Below are 20,846 nucleotides of genomic sequence, written 5' to 3' on the forward strand. Positions count from 1 at the left end.
GTGGTTTCCCATTTGTGAGAAGCTGGTGTGCAATTTGCTGTGCTGTGACATTCGCGTGTAGATTTGGTTTGGTGTGGTCATTTGCTAGGCGTTTTATGAGTTTTCAGGCCTTTTGACTATCTCTGCCAAAATTAGTTTCCTCCATCAATTTGGTCCATTGCTCCCTTCTCACTTCTGATATCCGGGAGGTAATAACTCTTCCTTTGGTAAGGGTTTCTTAACTGAAGGGGTTTGTTTCGAAGAGCATTTGATACTCTTCCAGTAGGGCTACTGTTTCCTGGGTGAGTCCTGGTGTGTAACTTTTTCTGCATCCCCTTGGAATAGACGCTCGGGAGCAGGTTTTGACGGTGTCCACGAAGTTCTCATAGTTCTCAGGATCTGGGCTATATGTCTGGACTCCCTCTTCTAGTATTCTGGTGAATTTGGGCCAGTCTGCCTTCCTGCAATTATATCTCTTTCTGAACTTTTCTCTTAGTGGTATAACTATTGGCAACATTTGACACATTATTGGGCGGTGTTGTGTCTTTGGGATGGGGGCACAGATGGACTTAAAGCACTGTTATGCTATTTCTTCGCCGACGAATAGGAGATCCGGTTTGTACCCGCGGCGCCACCTGCCGCTGTTGAAAGATGTGGGAAGTTTGCTGTCGTGGATAAGTGCCAGGTGGTTTGACTCGGCCCACGCCAGAACGGCTTCAGCGTTTTTGTCTTCTTGTGCATATCCCCATACGTGACTATGGCTGTTGAAATCGCCGATGATGAAAGCCGTTTTCTGTTTACCAATTTTTACTGGTGGTTCAAAGAGGATACATTTGGGGGCTTATACAGTGAGGTCACCGTGTATTCGCCAAATTCCACCGTGATAACCTCGATATCTTTCTCCTCAGTGTGATCCGCCATTCTCACTTGGAGGTCCGGTTTGGTGAACACGGCACTCCCGTATTGCACGTGCGGTCTTTCTGCTACTAGTTTCATCCCTGGAACCTTGGGGCGTCGGTGTTGGATGTCTCTATGCGTTTCTTGCACGCAGAGTACGTCGCATTTGGTTTTTTGACAAAGCTCGCTTAGCAATTGTTCTTTGCAAGACGAAAGACCTTCTATGTTTACAGAGATGATCGTCAAAGCCGGTTCTGACAAGAACCTATCCGGGTTTTCTCGAGACATTAAGTCACTCTACTGTGATGCTTCTGGTGTGAGAGAATCTGCCGGCTTAGTGCCATTGCCTAGGGGACGCCCGAATGTGTTATTAATGACACATCCTTCGCGGAGGCTTCTCTCGTGTCCCCCGACATTACTGTTGGGCAATATATTTAGAAAACCTTGGAAAAATGCATTCATTCAAAGACGCCTAATATATGCATAAAGAAGATGAAATTTTAAATAGAACTATTATTGAGAGCGATTTTTGAAGTTGTCCCAGTGTACTGAATATTCTATAAGGTTTCGCGATTGCAGCCGCTTCATGTTGACCTCTTGCCACAATATTTGGGCTGGCAAACGTCCAGCAATCTATAGGTTAGTGTCCGCCACTGGAGACTGCTAGTTCACGGTGTGTGCTTTACAACAAAAATTGGCGCAGAAACGTATACGCTTTGGCGGCCATCACAGGAGTGTCCTCTGTCGAAATCCACGCCCTCTGTAAATACCGTTTCATTTGTGGTGTGCAGGCTCATGCGTAAAGGTGAAACTACATGTCCGCCCTCCGTCGGATATCGCGCTCGCGTCGCTAAGAACAATTGCCAGATATCGCCAGGTATGTCATTACGAATGAAATGTTTTATCTTAGAAGAAATTAAAGAGATCACCAGGTCCCAAGCTTTGTCCAGTTGAAATCTACCGTCACGATTTATAAGATTTTGTGCCAGACGTATTTCCACAGATACCACAGATTTCCATCTAAATTCAGTCCACGAGAACATACAATTTACGATAAAAGTAGAGAAGGTTGGTTGCCTCCTGTTTCTGGACGTCTTAGAGGGAGAGTGTATGAGACATTAGGGCTTTCTGTCTACAGTAAACACTCACATACGGACCTTCATCTGCAAGCGTCGAGCTGCCGTCACCCTTCACAAACTACTGGCATCCTTAGATCTGGCTCATATCGTTTCTGGTTACGAGCTTGCCTACCATGCAGCTGGCCTTGGTTCGATTCCCGGCCGGGTTGGAGATTTTCTCCGCTCGTGGACTGGGTGTTGTGTTGTCCTCATCATCGTTTCATACTCATCAGCGGTATGCGAGTCCCCAAATGTAGCGTCGACTGAAATAAGACTCGCACTCGGCGGCCGAACTTCCCTCAAGGGGAAGCAATGAAATACCATCATTTCATTTGTGTCACACAATTCAGTATGTTAGTGAAACTAAATGATAACGTTGTCAAACTTCCCTTAACGTTTGCAGCTCTTGTGTTATTGGATCTATAGATTACATTTTTCAGATACATCAGTCCTGTTTACATCTTCAGGCCTTCTATATCCTGACATATACTTTCATATTCATTGTGTGTAAAAGAAAATAACAGCGTCGCAAAAATTCCGGAATTAATTGGAATCAGTGACATAAACTTAGGGCTACGAACAGGTTTTGTTTGGAAAAACGTATTTCTCGCAGCAGTATTAATATTGCCCTGTAAAGGCGACATTACCCTTTCCTCACCATTATTTGCTAAATAGGTATCGGCATACCGTGGTCGTGATGTGGTAGGAGCGCAGTCCGGTTCAGAAACAGACTGATGCTGGAGGAAGCGAGAGAATCAAACGAGCGAGGGAGAGACAGAGAGAGAGATAGGGAAGGAGGGGGGGAGGTAGAGAATCCAGCAGTGACTGCGCCGCAGATCGATACCGCTTAATAACTCGCATTCCACGCTAACAGCAATCCCTTCTGACCCCCAAAGGACGGTCGGCCACCATCTATAAATGAACTCCAGCGACCAAACCGAAATCGAGGAACAGCTTTTCACTGTAACATAAAGTAACGACACACCGGCGTACTTGACATTTAGTCACCTGTATTCGCTTTTACGGCACCAGGCATTTGTTGCCGCTCTGTTGGTCTCTATGCCTCTATGTCATTTACGAGTTGACATCAGTTAACTCTAGCTGGTACGGGCAGAGTTATAACTGAACTGTAAACTGTCACGCCATCCGAGCAGTACGGCAGCATTCTCTTCCTGGAGGTTCCCTCTGATTTTACACGAATGTTCTCGTTATGTAGACAATTTTAATTTCCCCTCTTCCACCTAGCTCTATCCCGTTCTGATGGTTATGGACACAATCCATTATTGAGGAACTTTAAAGAGACATTTACATGCTCAGCTTTTATTAGAAGAAAACGTAATTACAGTTGATGAAATAAAAAAATAATATACGCTGTATAAATATTGTATGCAGCCGCTGGAAACATTTGAAGATATTTGATCGTCAGATTATTACAGAATAACAGGCACCTTCCGTTTTCTAGGTCTTTTCCAGATCACACGTATTTTGGCACATCGCCATTAATATTAAATTATTTTATTGATACATTCGCGAGTTGTAACCAAACGGCACACGTAACTGCATAATTCAAGTCTCTATGTAAGTGTCGTAATTTAATTCTTTTATTTCAGATTATATTGTTATTACTTACCTTTGTGTGTTGTATTTTGTATCGTTAGTCATTGTAAGATTGTTGGGTGATGTGGCATGGCAAAAGGCTCCGAATTTCTAAGCAGAAAGTCATCCAGCTCGATCCACCGTCGTCTTTGGGTTCTGTCTTATCACGAAGTCCGATTTTAGAGAAATCACAGAGAGAAGAAACATTGTTAAAAAATACGTGAACGAACCTACCCACGCTCAAACAGCGAGAGTTTGTTTAATATTTAATATTTACTACTAAAATTCATTGCACTGTCTCGATCCAGTTACGAACGATCTGAAAATTAAATTGGCGACTTCGTGTCTGGACGCATTGTTGTATGTACTATATTGTCGTCCTTTTGTTACATGTGTATTGGATACTACAAACTGGATACGAGATCGGAATACATTGAAGACGAATTGTATGTCGCCACCTGAAATTACGCTGCTATCTCGGATACATGGTAAGGTACCGCATCTTTACATCAGCAATCTTGCCCAAGCGCATTGTATTATCGTAGATGGTAGATCTATCGCAATTTTCCGTTTCCGTAGCTGTGATTTTAAACTACATCGCGGTTTCCAAAATTATTTTCATTATTCATACATTACAACAATACAGATTTATCAGTTCACAATATGGCCGACTTTAGTTCTGCGTGTTGTAGTATGGCGTGCAGCCATTAGTGTAAAAATTCCCACGATTACTTACGACAATTATTTTCTGGTTCAGACGTTGTCGCACAGCGAGATTAATTTTTACATTTATTCTGGTTACACATACAAGTTTAAATTTTTATTGTGTTATACATTACGTGTGGCATAGAATTGACCAGAAAACAATGAGCAAAGCTGGACAACCAGAGACGGCTAACACAGACGCATTCCGACACTGACATGCCGTTAAATAATGAAAGTAACGTTACGGGTGACTCGAATACTACCGACCGACATATTATTTACTATTCTGGTGACGCAAATTTAGAAAATGGACCTTCCACCAGTAATATGGCTAAATTTAGTTCCGAACCCATTTTGGTGTCTGACGTCATGTCCAACAACGTGGCGGGGGCGAAACAGTTGCACATCACTAGTATTCGATGCTAATGTGAAACAGATGACTCATAACAAAAATCAAATAGAATCCATTCAAAATCAAATGACACAACATAAACAGGACATTGACGCACGTATCGACCAACAGAAGACATCTATAAGAGCCACTTTGAAAACAGCTCATGACGAGATGAAAACACGAAATGATGAAATTAAATCAGATTTAGCTGCACTTAAAACGTCAAACGAAACTTTGTGTAGTCGTGTTGAGGAGAAAAATAACAGACTCACTGGACAAGTGTCCGACCTCAACGCGAAATTTTCAGAGCTTATATTACAAAAAGGAAACACAAATACAGATGTGACAGATATCCGAGCACACGTAAACAATCTCAGTAAAACATGCGAGTCTGTAGTTACTCAGATTAAATATTATCCGGCAGTGCGTCGTGATATAAAAACGCGCGTTGGCGATGTCGAAAACAAGGTCGACGCAATTGTCAAACAGCTTTCTGATAAAATAAGCTTACGCACTGATAACGATTTCTCATGTATCAGGAGAGAATTTCACAGTTGGATAGACCAAAAAGACAAATATTTTGGCGAGTGCTTACGAGAAAAATTGCCTGCTGTTGTCCACGACACTGACGCGGAATTTAAAAATAACAACAAACCCTTAATCAGCTAAGCAGAACAATCTTCCGCTGCGAAATCGAAACAGTTTGACAGTTACGAACGACCAGTGTGCAGTGACGGTAATATCAACGCAAACACACAGTTTCTCATCGAATATGAGTACATTTATGACGCATACACACTGCACACTACGTACTCACAACAACAGTACGGACCTCGACATGACACACTGAATTGCAGTCGTGATAATTATCAACAACATTCTCCTTGCCATTCGCCAGTTGAACCTTACAGTAATCATTCTGTCACTAAACATTACTATAATGCCAAGGAAAAGGAGAGACTTCATAGAACACAGACCATTTCAACCATTTATACTTGAAAAAAGTCCCGTACATCCTGCCATCTTCCTTAATGCCTTCGGAAATGCATTTCCCCGCATGTGTAGTGACCGTAAGGCGATATCCTATGTTGTCGCTTATAACCAAGGCGTCGCAACTGTATGGACTTATAATGAAGCCAACACATGCGCCACATATGAACAATCTGAGAGAGCCTTTTTAACTGAATTTTGGTCACAATCTGTAAAGGAAGGACTTCATAGGGAGATTGTGGATCCTGAACCATTCAATCCTAAGCACGGCAATTTGCACCGGTATTTTGAGAAATATCTAAATATGGGAAATTTCCTTGACGAGCTGGTTGCATCGCGCGGCATCCTCCGCGCATTGAAGGCAAGATTGCCGTTTAATATCAAACTTCTGCATATCCCAGACAACGACGCAGAGTATTTTCTCATGGCGCTCGCTTCTGTTGCTATGCTTTACGAGGACCAGCGTTCCGTACGGCAAAACAATTGCCACAACGTTTACACCAGCGCCATGCAAAATACGCAGGGTAGCCAAACCAATTCCGGCGCGCCAGCTGCTGTCGGCTCGCGAGCCGACAGAGTCAATCGCTTCAAATGGCAAATGTGGATACACAACAGAACCAACATAGCACAAACAGCAACTATTATTTAACACTCCTTATTCTACTGGTGGCAATCCAAATAAGAGGCAGCGTAACAACAACAGTAACAATTTCAAAGATAATAATAATTAGCACAATGGTAAAAAAAATTAAGAAAAACAAATACAACAATCAATCCCCACCAAACCAGTAACAGAGCTGGAGTAAGAACAACTACGGTGTACAGTGTCAAAACACTGCGACACCACCGCAGCAAAACAGTAATACAGGCCAGTGGCAATTGCCACAGCTGCATATGCAAACTCAGGACTGGAATGCATCTACGAACCCGCAGGTGAGTCAAAACATGAAAACGCAACGACCGCCACATTTCGGAGACTGGAATAAACAATACCCAAATGTAAATAATATCGAAGTAATTAGTGATACTTCACCTCCACCTGTGTCTGCACCCACTACAGATGTGACAACTTCAAACTAAGAACAGTCACTCCTGTGCCCCCCTTGCAACAGCACAATGACCATGTACCTGACAGTTGTGTACAGCAACCATTATTAGTCATAAGATGTAACCATGACGAAAACCTATCTGATAAACTGTTGCAAGAGGACACACGGTCTCGTTCATCATCCAATGAAATTCTTTTAGCCTGAACTACTGGGCTTGTGGGTGGTATTCCCACTACTATTATTCTGGACACAGGAGCGACTGTAGTGTCTTGTACTATCATTTTTACAAGGAAATGTGTGAGTCTGAATCCGCACTAGAGTATTCTGTCCAGAACTGTAATATTTTAACTGCCGTAGGCAATAAGTCTTCTAGGATTAAGAAACAGGTATTTGTGACAGTCAAGGAAGGTAATGGAATCGTACAATGGTCATTCCTCGTCGTCCAAAACCTGGCCTCTAATTCTATTTTAGGTTTAGACATACTGTGCGAGAAGGACAGCACTATTGACTTCTCCCAACGTAAATCTTTACTTACAGATAAGGGCAGTGAAACTTCAATTGACCTGGATACCAGGGCTCTGAAGCACGATAAATACTGTACAAGGTACAAGATTCAGTTAATACAGGACACTGATGATGTTGACACACAGACACACGCATCTTATGCCTTGTTTTAGGACTTGAAAACTTTAATTATTAATAAGTTACGAGAAACCACAGCTGTCACACTTGATGAACGTAATGAACTTTATGATGTTTTGTCCAAATATATACAAGTATTTAGCAAACGACCAGGTGTGATCAACACATACGTGTATAAAACAGAAGTTAAGCCTCACCAGATTTTCTTCCACAAAACCTACAATGTGCCACTATCCCAACGACGAGTTGAAACAAATGTTAGAGTGGAAAATCATCGAAGCTTCCACGTCACCTTACTGCAGCCCTTTATTTGTTGTAAAGAAACCCAACGGGAATATCAGAGTTGTTTTGGATGCACATGCAATTAATGATATTATTTTACCTGTTCGCACGAAGCCTGAGAATTTAGAAGAGCAGTTCCAGAAATTTTTAGATTCTAAGCATTTTTCTACGATGGATCTGACCAATTCGTTCTGACAAGTCGCAATCACGCCAGATTCCAGAAAATATACTGCATTTATATTCGGGAGGCGAACCTATCATTTTTGTTTACTTCCCTTTGGTCTGAACGTCAGTTCAGGCTTGTTTATCACGGCATTGGACACCGTACTTCGTGAAGAAATGGTTGACTCAGTTACTCTCTACATTGATAACCTGCTCATAGCTAGTAAGACTTGGTCTGAACATATTGATACTATACAAAAGACTCTGCATAAATTCGCACACCCTGGAGTGACAGCTAATCTCAAAAAGTAGAAATTTTCTTGCAGTGAAATTAAGTATCTTGGACATATTATTGATGCTCAAGCTATATGACCTGACCCAGGTAAGTTAGACGCAATCAGGAATTTTCCTAGTCCACGGACTGGAAAGCAATTGAAATAATTCCTTGGACTTTGTTCTTTCTTTCGACCATAATTTACCACACCAACATTTAAACATCAAACATCTACGGAACCTACTCAAAAAGAATTAAGTATGGCTATGGTCTGACCAGTGTCAGAAAGACTTTGATAGTATTAAGAATGCTTTGGTTAATACAAACATTTTGGATCACCGTGATTTTAATTTAGACATTTGTATGACATTTGGCGCCTCATTCTATGGCTGTTGTTTGTTTCAAGTTGTAAAGAATGGAGAAGAAGATGTGAAAATTATTAGTTTTGCGAGCCGCACACTTAGTGAATGTGAACGCATTCACTCTACCACCGAAATTGCAACACTCTCTACTGTGTGGGCCTTTAAAAATTTCAATTATTATTTGTATGCTAAGTACATTAAAATTTATACTCTCCACGAAGCTCTCATATTTCTGTTAACTTGTAAGCTTGTACATCCCAGATTATCACGCTGGGCTTTATCTTTGCAAAACTATTTCTTTGAAATTGTACATATTAAGGGTAAAGACAACATCATTGCCCACACTGTTTCATCTGCCTCAAGGCTTGGATGAGTATAACTCTGACCTGGAGAATGTGAACGATTACCGAATACTTGTTATGCAGGATAAGTTACATCATCAGTACTATATCGACTTACATAGAAATATGTCAACGTTGCAGAAATCTGAACCTCTCTGGAATAAGGTAAGAGTTGTAAGAGGTCCATGACTAAGGAATTTATTGCTACCGCACTCAAGCAGATGTAATTATCGAAATTACATTGCTCACGTGCTGCCTGCTATATGTAAGCTATAAGAGAATCGCAGACCAGAGAGCAGTGTTGGCTGCAGTAAGAGCAGTGTCAGTAGTTGTAAGTAGTAGCTAGCAGTTGGGTGTATGGAGTTGGCTGGGCCAGTCGTGGGGAGCGATGGCGGTGCCTGAGCGATGTAGTTGTAAGTAGGCTGTTTAGGTTTTTATGTTGGTAACATCACGTAGCGTTCTGTATGAAAATCACTGACTGTGCTGTGTCCAGTTCGTGGCTGGTTTGCATTGTTGGAACTTGCTATTGTAGTGTTGGGCAGTTGGCTGTTAACAGCGCCTAGCGTTGCGCAGTTGGAGGTTGAAACGTCCCATTTAGAAAAATTATACACGACAGTCCTTAAACTGACACACAATATTTTGTTAGCGCAACGCAATCTGACTTTCAAAATTCCCTACAAAAGAATGGCCCTGACCAACATTAAACTATACCTTTCACAAATCACTTACCTCACAAAAATCTTCGCTGCTCAAGCTACTGCAATACAGCGAGCGCCACTACTGCCAGCTAAATAAAAGATTCAAACTATGGAAGGCACTAACTACTGATAGGGATAGTTAGCAAATGAAAGATATTAATAGAGAACAAACAATGTATTTACCCTGATATCATCATATATAAATATAGCAGTTCATGACAAATTTCAAAACTCCGCCATCTCTCTCCCCACATCCACCACTGCTGGCGGCTCACCTCCAACTGCGCAACGCTACGCGCTGTTCACAGCCAGCTGCCTAACACTACAATGGCGAGTATTACAACAATGCAAAGCAGTCACAGACTGCACACAGCACAGCCAGTGATTTTCATACAGAGGTGGCGTTACCAATAAAAAAACCTAAACAGCCTACTTACAAGGTGAGCCGCCAGCAGTGGTGGATGCAGGGAGAGTGATGGCGGAGTTTTGAGAGCGGATGATCTGGACGTGTGTCCATCAGAAAGAGTAAATTTGTAATATTGGATATCATGAACTGATATATATATTATGACTTTTGAACACTATTAAGGTAAATACATAGTTTGTTCTCTACCAAAATCTTTCCTTTACTGACTATACCTATCAGTAGTTAGTGCCTTCAGTAGTTAGAATCTTTTATTTAGCTGGCAGTAGTGGCGCTCGCTGTATTGCAGTAGTTCGAGTAACGAAGATTTTTGTGCGGTAAGTGATTCATGAAAGGTATAGGTTATTGTTAGTCAGGGCCATTCTCCTTTAGGGATTTTTGAAAGTCAGATTGCGTTGCGTTTAAAATATTGTGTGTCAGTTTAGTGTTGACCAGAATAATGTAGAGGTTTATCAGCACATTAATTCATTAATTTCTCTAAGGGGCGTTTCATATGGTGACCCTTAGGGGAGGATACCTCACTGGAATCTTCTGATCTTTCCTTGTAGTTTGTGTAACTAGTGTAGCCATTGTTTACTGCTAGCGCGTAATTATAGAGAGAATTTCCTTTGTAGTTGTAGTTTTCCATTGTTGTACAGTAAAACATTTGTGGCATGCATGTAGATTTGCACCAAGTATTTCGCAGCTGCGCTTGCAATTAACGAGATATTATTTTCAGTGGTATGTTAATGTGTTTTCTTATTTTTGCTCTTCAAATTGTGCTTTTCTTGTTATCGTGTGAAATACGTGATAATTATGGCGTGTGAAAAACGTAACACTAGGCTCCAAAGTAAATTGAGAAAGGATAGTGACGACGAGCGTAGCTTATCGGTACCACCGTGTAATGAATTAACCGGCATTCTACGTAGTAATTTGGTAATTGCACATAGGGAAATGAAGCAGAGGGCAAAAAATGGTGTAGACAATGAAACAAAGAGTGAACAGGGAAGTATTATCGATCGATCGGTCGGCAACAGATCGCCGCAGGAATCCGAAATGACAGGACACAACCTTGCAAATACTTTAGATTCATGCTTTGGGTCCTCACAGTTTCCTCAAGTAAGTCAAGACATATTTTCTGCTTGTCAAAATGTGAACGTTGCCGGTGCAAATGCACTGCCGAAAAGCATAGAGGAACAGATTCCAGACACTAATACATTATTATTGCAATTAATGCAACAAATGAAACAAAATCAGATACAAACACAGCAACAGTTAGACACAATGGAACAAAATCTTCGAAAGTTAGACACAATGGATACAACACCACAGACAAACACAGCAACAGTTAGACGCAACGGAACAAAATCAAAAACAGTCACAACAACAGCTTCAAACGTTAGACATTACGCTTGATCAAACACGTGAAGGTTCAATTGCTGAGTTACTTAAAATCGAATCGAAATGTCAAAAAGTCTGTAATGACATAAAAACACAAATTTGTGAGTATTTTCAACATATTTTTTCGCGTCATGAAAATGGATTACAGAATCACGAAGCAGCCATAAAGGAACTGCAAACTATTGTCCATGAAAATCAAGACACCTTGCAAGCTAAAACTGACTCAGTAGCATCTACTGATTCGGTTACGCAACTTGCAAAAACTCAGGAAAACTTAAAGGACACAGTAAATACGATTTCAACACAAGTGGAGACTCTGAAACTTGGTTCAGAAAAACACACTGAGGAAATAAATTATCTATCGGAGAAAGTAGCCGAACTTTCGGATCAGTTCACTATCTACAAAGGTACTGGTCATTGGAGCACAGGTTAGAATTTATGTATGGCTGCTTAGAGAATGAACCAGCTGTAAGAATGCGATAGGTCATTCACGGTTGTCACAGTGAAGGAGATTTTTATCTTGCCTTCCTCTCAGCATATTGGTCTCAAGCTACTCAAGACCGAGTAAAACATAGCATCATAATGATGAAACATCTCGAACAATCTGAATTTTCCAGTCCTGTCAAATATTTCGAAGACATGTTATATAAGAATACGTATCTTTTAAACCCATACAGCCCCTCAGAACTCATCCGCATTTGCTTAATCAAATTTCCTGAACATTTACGTCATATTATTTTGGCAGGACGTTGCAAAGACAGCATTGAAGCTTTTCAGGGAACAAGAATTGGAAACTGACACTGACAATCGCGGGACGCGAAAACAGGAACACAACAATTACAAGTCACATCCGTCACAATTCCACGATGACAGAAATAATAACTGGACATGACAAGGCTATTCTTACAACGCAAATCGTGACGGAAACAGACACCACCCGTATGACAACCGTTGGCACAGTAGTAATAATTACAGGGAAAGATCACCTCTCCCCAGTGATGACTATCACAGAGACAATCAGAGAAACAGACAATATGGGAACCAAAATAATTATTATTGAGGGAGACAAAATAACTTCAGACGCAACGGTCCACTGTGCAGTTACGATTACGGGAGAAATTCTCCACCACATGACCGACAAACAAGAAACTACGTAAACTACCGACAAAACGACAGACGTGAATTTCATCAGAAATGGCGGGATTCAAACAGGGCAGGGCCCTCTCGACAAGGTGAAATCGTAGAAGTTAGATCTCCAAATCCCAATAACGACGTGCGCCAACAAAGAGGCAATAGGCAATGACTCACACTGCTGGCAGCCACAAAACGTACTTATGAAGCTGACGACGTAGCTGCCGTGGCTAGTAATTACGTAAAAATGGAAGACATTAGGGACATCTTACTCCAGGAACACGACGTAAAACACAAAGCCATTGCATATCCTGTAATTCACATTACAGTAAATGACGTAAAATTTGCGTCAGTACTTGACTCTGGCAGTCCAATTACAGTAATTAGTGAAACAGCCTTTAACAAATGCAACAAATCGAACGATTGCCCCACACTTCCGTTACGTAAGATTAAATTACAAGATGCAATCGTTGGAAATAGTGTAGCCATACGCCAACAAACCAACTTAGACTTCTTTTGCCAAAGCCACAGTTTCTCAATGACCTTCCTTATCGTTCCATTATTGTCGACGGAAATTATATTGGGAATAAACTTTTTGAATGAATACAAAGCAATCTTAAACTTTCACGATGCTGAAATAGGTTTAGAGAAAGAAGGTAAGTCAATAGCTTTGAAATTTGAAGATTGGCTCTCAAACCATGACGAGGAAATTAATCGGCTTTACCTCCTGCTAGACAACAGTTCGGAATGAAACTTCCTGGCAGATTAAAACTGTATCCTTTCTTTCAGGAGTGCTAGTTCTGCAAGGTTCGCAGGAGAGCTTCTGTAAAGTTTGGAAGGTAGGAGACGAGATACAGGCAGAAGTAAAGCTGTGAGACCGAGCGTGAGTCGTGCTTCGGTAGCTCAGATGGTAGAGCACTTGCCCGCGAAAAGCAAAGGTCCCGAGTTCGAGTCTCGGCCAGGTACACAGTTTTAATCTGCCAGGAAGTTTCATATCAGCGCACACTCCGCTGCAGAGCGAAAATCTCATTCTGGAAACAGTTCGGAATTTTCGATGGAACTTGACACTAACAATCACTCTGCAAGTACTGACAGGGATGATATCGACGGCGAATTTGATACTAACGAGTTAATTCAGAATAAAATTCAAATAATGGAGAATTGTAATGGCACTGATAGGCAGGACCTTATTGAGATTTTACAAGCACATTCCATTGTTTTTACTCACAAAACAGGAACAATCAAGTGATTTTAATACCAATTTCGTGTTCGTGAGCATACTAAATTTTGTGTTAGACCATACGTAATTCCGGCGCATTATAGGGACCGTGTTAGAACAGAAATACAATCTATGCTTGACGAGGGCATTATTGAGCCTGCAGTAAGCTCATACATCAATCCATTACATGCTGTTAAGAAGAAAAATGGATCGATCAGGCTTGTCATAGATTCGAGACAAATCAATACTATCATCATTCCTGAAACAGACAGGCCGTAAACGTTGGAAGAACTTCTTCAAAATATTAATGGTGCAAAAGTGTTGTCGTCCATTGATCTCAGATCCAGCTTTTATCAAATCGAACTTCATCCAGAATGTAGAAAGTACACAGCTTTTTTCTGTTTCTGCGTTTGTTATCAATTTCGGAAACTTCCTTATGGTTTGAACATTTCTTCGGCAGCATTCATTCGTGTGCTAAATTCCATATTACCTGAGTTCTAAAAACATCACCTTATATGTGGACGATATTCTAATAGCAGAAGCCTCATGGGAGCAACATAATCGCATTCTCAACAGTGTGTTACGTATTTTTGCAGAATATGGAATTTCAGTTAACTAGGAAAAGTCTGAATTCGGTAGGTCAAAGGTGAGGTTTTTGGGACATATTACACTCCTGGAAACTGAAATAAGAACACCGTGAATTCATTGTCACAGGAAGAGGAAACTTTATTAACACATTCCTGGGGTCAGATACATCACATGATGACACTGACAGAACCACAGGCACATAGACACAGGCAACAGAGCATGCACAATGTCGGCACTAGTACAGTGTATATCCACCTTTCGCAGCAATGCAGGCTGCTATTCTCCCATGGAGACGATCGTAGAGATGCTCGATGTAGTCCCGTGGAACGGCTTGCCATGCCATTTCCACCTGGCGCCTCAGTTGGACCAGCGTTCGTGCTGGACGTGCAGACCGCGTGAGACGACGCTTCATCCAGTCCCAAACATGCTCAATGGGGGACAGATCCGGTAATCTTGCTGGCCAGTGTAGTTGACTTACACCTTCTAGAGCACGTTGGGTGGCACGGGATACATGCGGACGTGCATTGTCCTGTTGGATCAGCAAGTTCCCTTGCCGGTCTAGGAATGGTAGAACGATGGGTTCGATGACGGTTTGGATGTACCGTGCACTATTCAGTGTCCCTCGACGATCACCAGTGGTGTACGGCCAGTGTAGGAGATCGCTCCCCACACCATGATGCCGGGTGTTGGCCCTGTGTGCCTCAGTCGTATGCAGTCCTGATTGTGGCGCTCACCTGCACGGCGCCAAACACGCATACGACCATCATTGGCACCAAGGCAGAAGCGACTCTCATCGCTGAAGACGACACGTCTCCATTCGTCCCTCCATTCACGCCTGTCGCGCCACCACTGGAGGCGGGCTGCACGATGTTGGGGCGTGAGCTGAAGACGGCCTAACGGTGTGCGGGACCGTAGCCCAGCTTCATGGAGACGGTTGCGAATGGTCCTCGCCGATACCCCAGGAGCAACAGTGTCCCTAATTTGCTGGGAAGTGGCGGTGCGGTCCCCTACGGCACTGCGTAGGATCCTACGGTCTTGGCGTGCATCCGTGCGTCGCTGCGGTCCGGTCCCAGGTCGACGGGCACGTGCACCTTCCGCCGACCACTGGCGACAACATCGATGTACTGTGGAGACCTCACGCCCCACGTGTTGAGCAATTCGGCGGTACGTCCACCCGGCCTCCCGTATGCCCACTATACGCCCTCGCTCAAAGTCCGTCAACTGCACATACGGTTCACGTCCACGCTGTCGCGGCATGCTACCAGTGTTAAAGACTGCGATGGAGCTCCGTATGCCACGGCAAACTGGCTGACACTGACGGCGGCGGTGCACAAATGCTGCGCAGCTAGCGCCATTCGACGGCCAACACCGCGGTTCCTGGTGTGTCCGCTGTGCCGTGCGTGTGATCATTGCTTGTACAGCCCTCTCGCAGTGTCCGGAGCAAGTATGGTGGGTCTGACACACCGGTGTCAATGTGTTCTTTTTTCCATTTCCAGGAGTGTATTTCTTCTGAAGGCATTCAGCCGGATCCTGAAAAGTTAGAAGCAATCAGAGCCATCCAGTTCCATCCACAAGAAAACAAGTCTGCAGTTTTCTAGGTCTCGTAAATTTTTACCGTCGTTTTCTGAATATGCAGATTCTAGTTCCACCAAAACTTTGTTCTCTCACTGGAAAAAATACTATTTGGAACTGGGAAGAACAGGCACAGTTGGAATTCAGTTCTTTGAAAGAAGCGCTACTTAACGCGCCAATACTAGCTCATCCAGATCTGTCACAAAAATTCTGCCTTAGCACTGATTCTTCTAAAGTTGGTCTTGGTGCCCATTTATTTCAAGAAGCCACAGAAAATGACATTACTGTTCAGAAAACCATTGCTTTTGCTAGCCGAGTGCTAACAAAATCTGAAAAAAATTATTCTGTTACTGAATTATCCCGTTTGTTTCTGTCTGGTACGCACGTTAAAGTATACAGTGTTCATCGTGCATTACAATTTCTTATGTCTTCAAAATTAAATCTCGACAGGTTAAAACGTTGGGCATTCTTTCTGCAAGAATTCCGCTTCACAATAGTCTACATTCCCGGCAATGAGAACGTTGTTGCAGACGCACTATCACGCGCACCGTCTGGGCTTGAGAAAAGTAACACAGAAGGCAATGTTGAGAAAATTTTCAGTATTCTTTACATTCAGAAAGTCACCTTTGAAAACTTCATTACCACAACTTTAAAGACATTGCTCATGAACAAGATAAAGATCCGATTGGGAAAGACATCAAAAGCAAATGGCATGAAAAGACACACACACAGATTCGGCTTTTTTATCTGATTAGAAATTACATACTGTTCAAACGCTGCGCTGTTGATGACAAGCTATGGGTACTTTGCATTCCTGACGATTTTGTTAATAAGCTCATTTGGTACATTCATTTGAGCTACGCACATTTTGGTCCACGAAAGTGTTATCATATTCTTCGGACGACTTGTTATTTTAACAATATGGAAAAGAGAATTCAAAGAGTCTTGTCTATTTGTAAACTTTGTCAAAAAGCTAAACCATCTACTATCTCACATCGTGCTCCCTTGTTTCCTATCTTTCCTTCTAAATTAAAAGAATTTGCTGCTGTTGATCTCTTGGGACCCCTTGTCAGAACATCTAATGGATTTTCGTACGCTCTAGTCGCTGTTGAACTTACCTTCAAAATTTGTTTCTTTCACACCGTTACGTAAAGCCACTTGACGGTCTGTATCCAACGCCTTTGTTCAAAATTTCTTACGTGAAGTTGGACACTTAGTAAAGTCATTTCAGATAATGGACCGCAATTCAGATCTGCTGTTTGGTCACGCATGCGTCGGAACCATAAAATCAAACCTGTTTTTATTTCGTTGTACTCACCACATTGTAACCCGTCTAAACGGATTATGAAAGAAATCAATAAGTTTTGTAGACTTTATTTTCACAGAAAGCATCAGCATTGGGACAGATATTTACACTTATTTCTAAACGTGCTGAATCAAATGCCTCATGACTCCACTTCTTTACCACCTATTCTTGTACTGAAGAATGAAGAACCACCGAACAGAATCAGAGAGCTTGTACCTTTTCCGAATATACGTAAACTTCGACACAAAGACATAATTGATTTAACTATTAATAATATAAATTCTACTGCAGACAAAAGAAGAAAACTACACGGTAAAGCAAATGCATAGAAATTAAATATTGGTCAGAAAGTTCTCATTAAAGCTCATTCATTGTCACATAAGAAGAAACACTCGAGTCACAAATTCTTTCTGATTTACAATGGGACCTTACAGAATCCGACGTACACCACATGATAATTGCGTTGAAGTTGAAACTCTGCGTACTAGAAAGAGTAAAGTTTTACACCATATTTTACATGTAAAACCGTTTATTGAAAGATAATCTGCTTTTTAACTTAGTCTTTGCTATAAAATTTTTCACTTCACGCTACTAGTACGTTTTGTCACACTTAGAAACTGTTAACATGCAACAATGTTTGGAAGTTAACTATCCAGTCTAGAACCTACGGAACATATTTAGACAGTAATTACGAATGCATTGATATAGTGAACAGATGACACAGTGTTATTGTGTGTGTACATTCTTGCTTGTTAGTTGCGCGATTACATAACGACTATAAGGCTTACATACTTAGAACATATACCGTTACTAATAATGACATTGTAATGCATCATTTTGATTTACTTGTAACTACATTATGGATTTAAAGTGCTTTCTGAGAGGTACCAGATGACACAGTGGTTAGTTTATTTGACAGCTACACGATTATATCACGACGCTACTAATATGTGACACAATTTACATTGTTCCTTTTGTGGTGTATCTGTTTTATATCTGCACAGTTTTTCTGAACTCTTCTGGAAAGTAAAACATGTTTTAGTAGTAACTTTTGTGGTATAGCTACAATGAGACAGCCTTTTCTGTAGCAGAACAATACGTTACAGTATAGTACTTTCTTGATCACGGTAAGGTACGTAATAAATTAGATATCTATACGCATAGCATTTCACTTTTGTTTATGATGAGGTATGTTCATTTACTTCTGCAGAACGTAGCTTTCGGAGGACGATAACTACGACACTTCCACAGAATTATCTTACAGCAAGACGCACATTTAGTGCTAAAACACACGTATTTGAGAGATTTATTTTGTACTTAGAACATTTATTTATAAAGATTTTTGAATTACAATGATACAAAGGTTTCCCGTGATACGAGTACATTTCATTCCATCGCAGTAATCTGTAACACCTGAGGGCATAATTACATTAATTCTCAGAGGGGTACCCGCTTACTTTGTGTACCATGTGTTTCGCAAGCACAAGGAGCCCTAGCTAATATGGTATTTGCTTATACAACTTTACACATCGGTACCATATTTCTCTAACACCGAATTACACAGCTGTCCGATTATTTCACAGAGAAACAAACATTTTTTTTTACTATCTCAGTGACACATGTTTACGCAATTACACAGTTGGATAACTCCACACTTCTGAAATTGTATTTTGTCTGTACTTTGTGAACTCTTGATATTTTTTCTGAACTGTTGTGATACTATGACAGCTTTGAATGATGTATTTGGTATGGGATGATGATTTTTAAAGTACATTTTAGGTAGATGATTTTTTTGAAGGTTTTGAAATTATTGAAAGAAGCTGCAACGAATTTCAGATGTGACTGATCTGTTATGATATTATTATTACTACGATGATGTGTATTATGCTGCTGAGGTATGTTTATGATCAATAATGTGATGCTACATGAAGAATTTGATTATGCTACATATTTATTATAATGAAATATTGAAGAAGTGTCGACGAATATGTATATGTATAGTAAGGTAAGGAGTAACGAGTAGTGGTTAAGGTCTCTGATATGTGAAAATGGATGTTGGAAACCAAGAATCATACTTTAAGAGTTATGAAATGTGTGCAGATGCGTGAATATATCACAGTGCCACCGAAAATTTTTTTGACTCTTTTATATTTATAGGATTCTGATATTTACTCAAATGCCTAATGAAATGATGAGAAATAATTTATGTGTGTACACCTGATTATGACTGCTGTCTTTCTAGTTGAGAAATTTTTTTTACTGCCTTATGAAATGCCATATGGCTAATGAGTGACGTTTCACGCATTGCTTTGTGTGTGTGTATATATATATATATATATATATATATATATATATATATATATATATATATATATATATATATATATATATATAGTATGTATATATATATTTGCCTATTTTGTTTAATATCTAGTTTCTAGTTACACTGCAGCATTGGTTAAAATAAAATTTAATAGATGTACTAATATCACTATTTTCTGTCTACAGACCCAGTAAAGACTAATTTTATGCTGCACTTTCTTACAAAAGAGAGCACAAATAGACATTTCTCTTCACAGGAATTGCAAACATAATTTTTTCAACGATTTGGTAACTTGTTTCGTAGAGTAAGTCAAGATGATGCATCACTCTGGTGCTAAGATGTGACATAGTTATTAGACATTTCCTATCTTTACTGTAATATTTTTTTCTGCTTGAGCTTTGTCATGTTTAGATATAAATTATTGCATTTGCTGCTGCTTTTTGCCAGGCATAGTGTTACTGAATTTGACTTTGTATTACTCTGTTAAGCCAGTTTTACTACTGATTTATTTTTCTTGTTTGCTGCACAGTGTCTTATATTAGTTGTAATATGCAATTGCTTCGCTAATTTAGGTATACTGCTGCTTGCTTTGCCAATTTGCATTTTTTGTCATTGATGTCTGTGTTAATTTGTTATGTGCTGCTGCATTGCCTTGTCCCTTGGTATATATATCCAAGCTCAGTAGACTTAAGTTAGCTTAAGAGGGAGTAGACTATATAAGAAACTAACTATGAAGAATAGGGAAAGAATGCATTGAGAAATTACATGAAAAACACTTGGGCAAAAATAAGTATTGTACAATGAGAAGTATTTATTTTGAAAGAGGATACGAACAAAACAGTAGGGTTTAGGCACAACAGGGTTAGATAGGATTTTTATTTTATTTATTTTTTATTTTTTTTATTTTTGCAGGAGCAAATGTTGAAATAAGTGGAATGATCTGTAGCATGAAGTTTTGGGTTGGACTGGAGTACCAAATGTTACACTGAAAACGAACCCTGTGTTATTCCGCTATGTATTTGTGTACTCTTGTGTATTTGTGTTTTTCCTGTCTTTATGTGTTTAGCTGATATGAGTGATGTTGTTGAACTTTTCTAATAATATGTTATTTTCTTTGTAGAGATGTTTAGACATTATTTATTCTTTTCTGTTTTATTGCTCATGAGTGAAATTAATGTTTCAAAAACTATTCTCATTATTTTATATATTTACTTATGACATAATTCCTGTAACACTGATGCATATGTCTATTTCTATACTTTTGTAAAACATGTATTACTACAAATGTTATCTGTAGTATTATGTTTTCATGATGTTTTCTGTATCTTTGTAATTGTATTCTCATGTTATAAAATTGTAATGGACACCAGTTCATCAAATTAAGTAACTTGTAAGCATTCATTTCAGTGCACAC

This window comes from Schistocerca serialis, chromosome 7 (assembly GCF_023864345.2).
Source record: "Schistocerca serialis cubense isolate TAMUIC-IGC-003099 chromosome 7, iqSchSeri2.2, whole genome shotgun sequence".
Taxonomy (NCBI): domain Eukaryota; kingdom Metazoa; phylum Arthropoda; class Insecta; order Orthoptera; family Acrididae; genus Schistocerca; species Schistocerca serialis.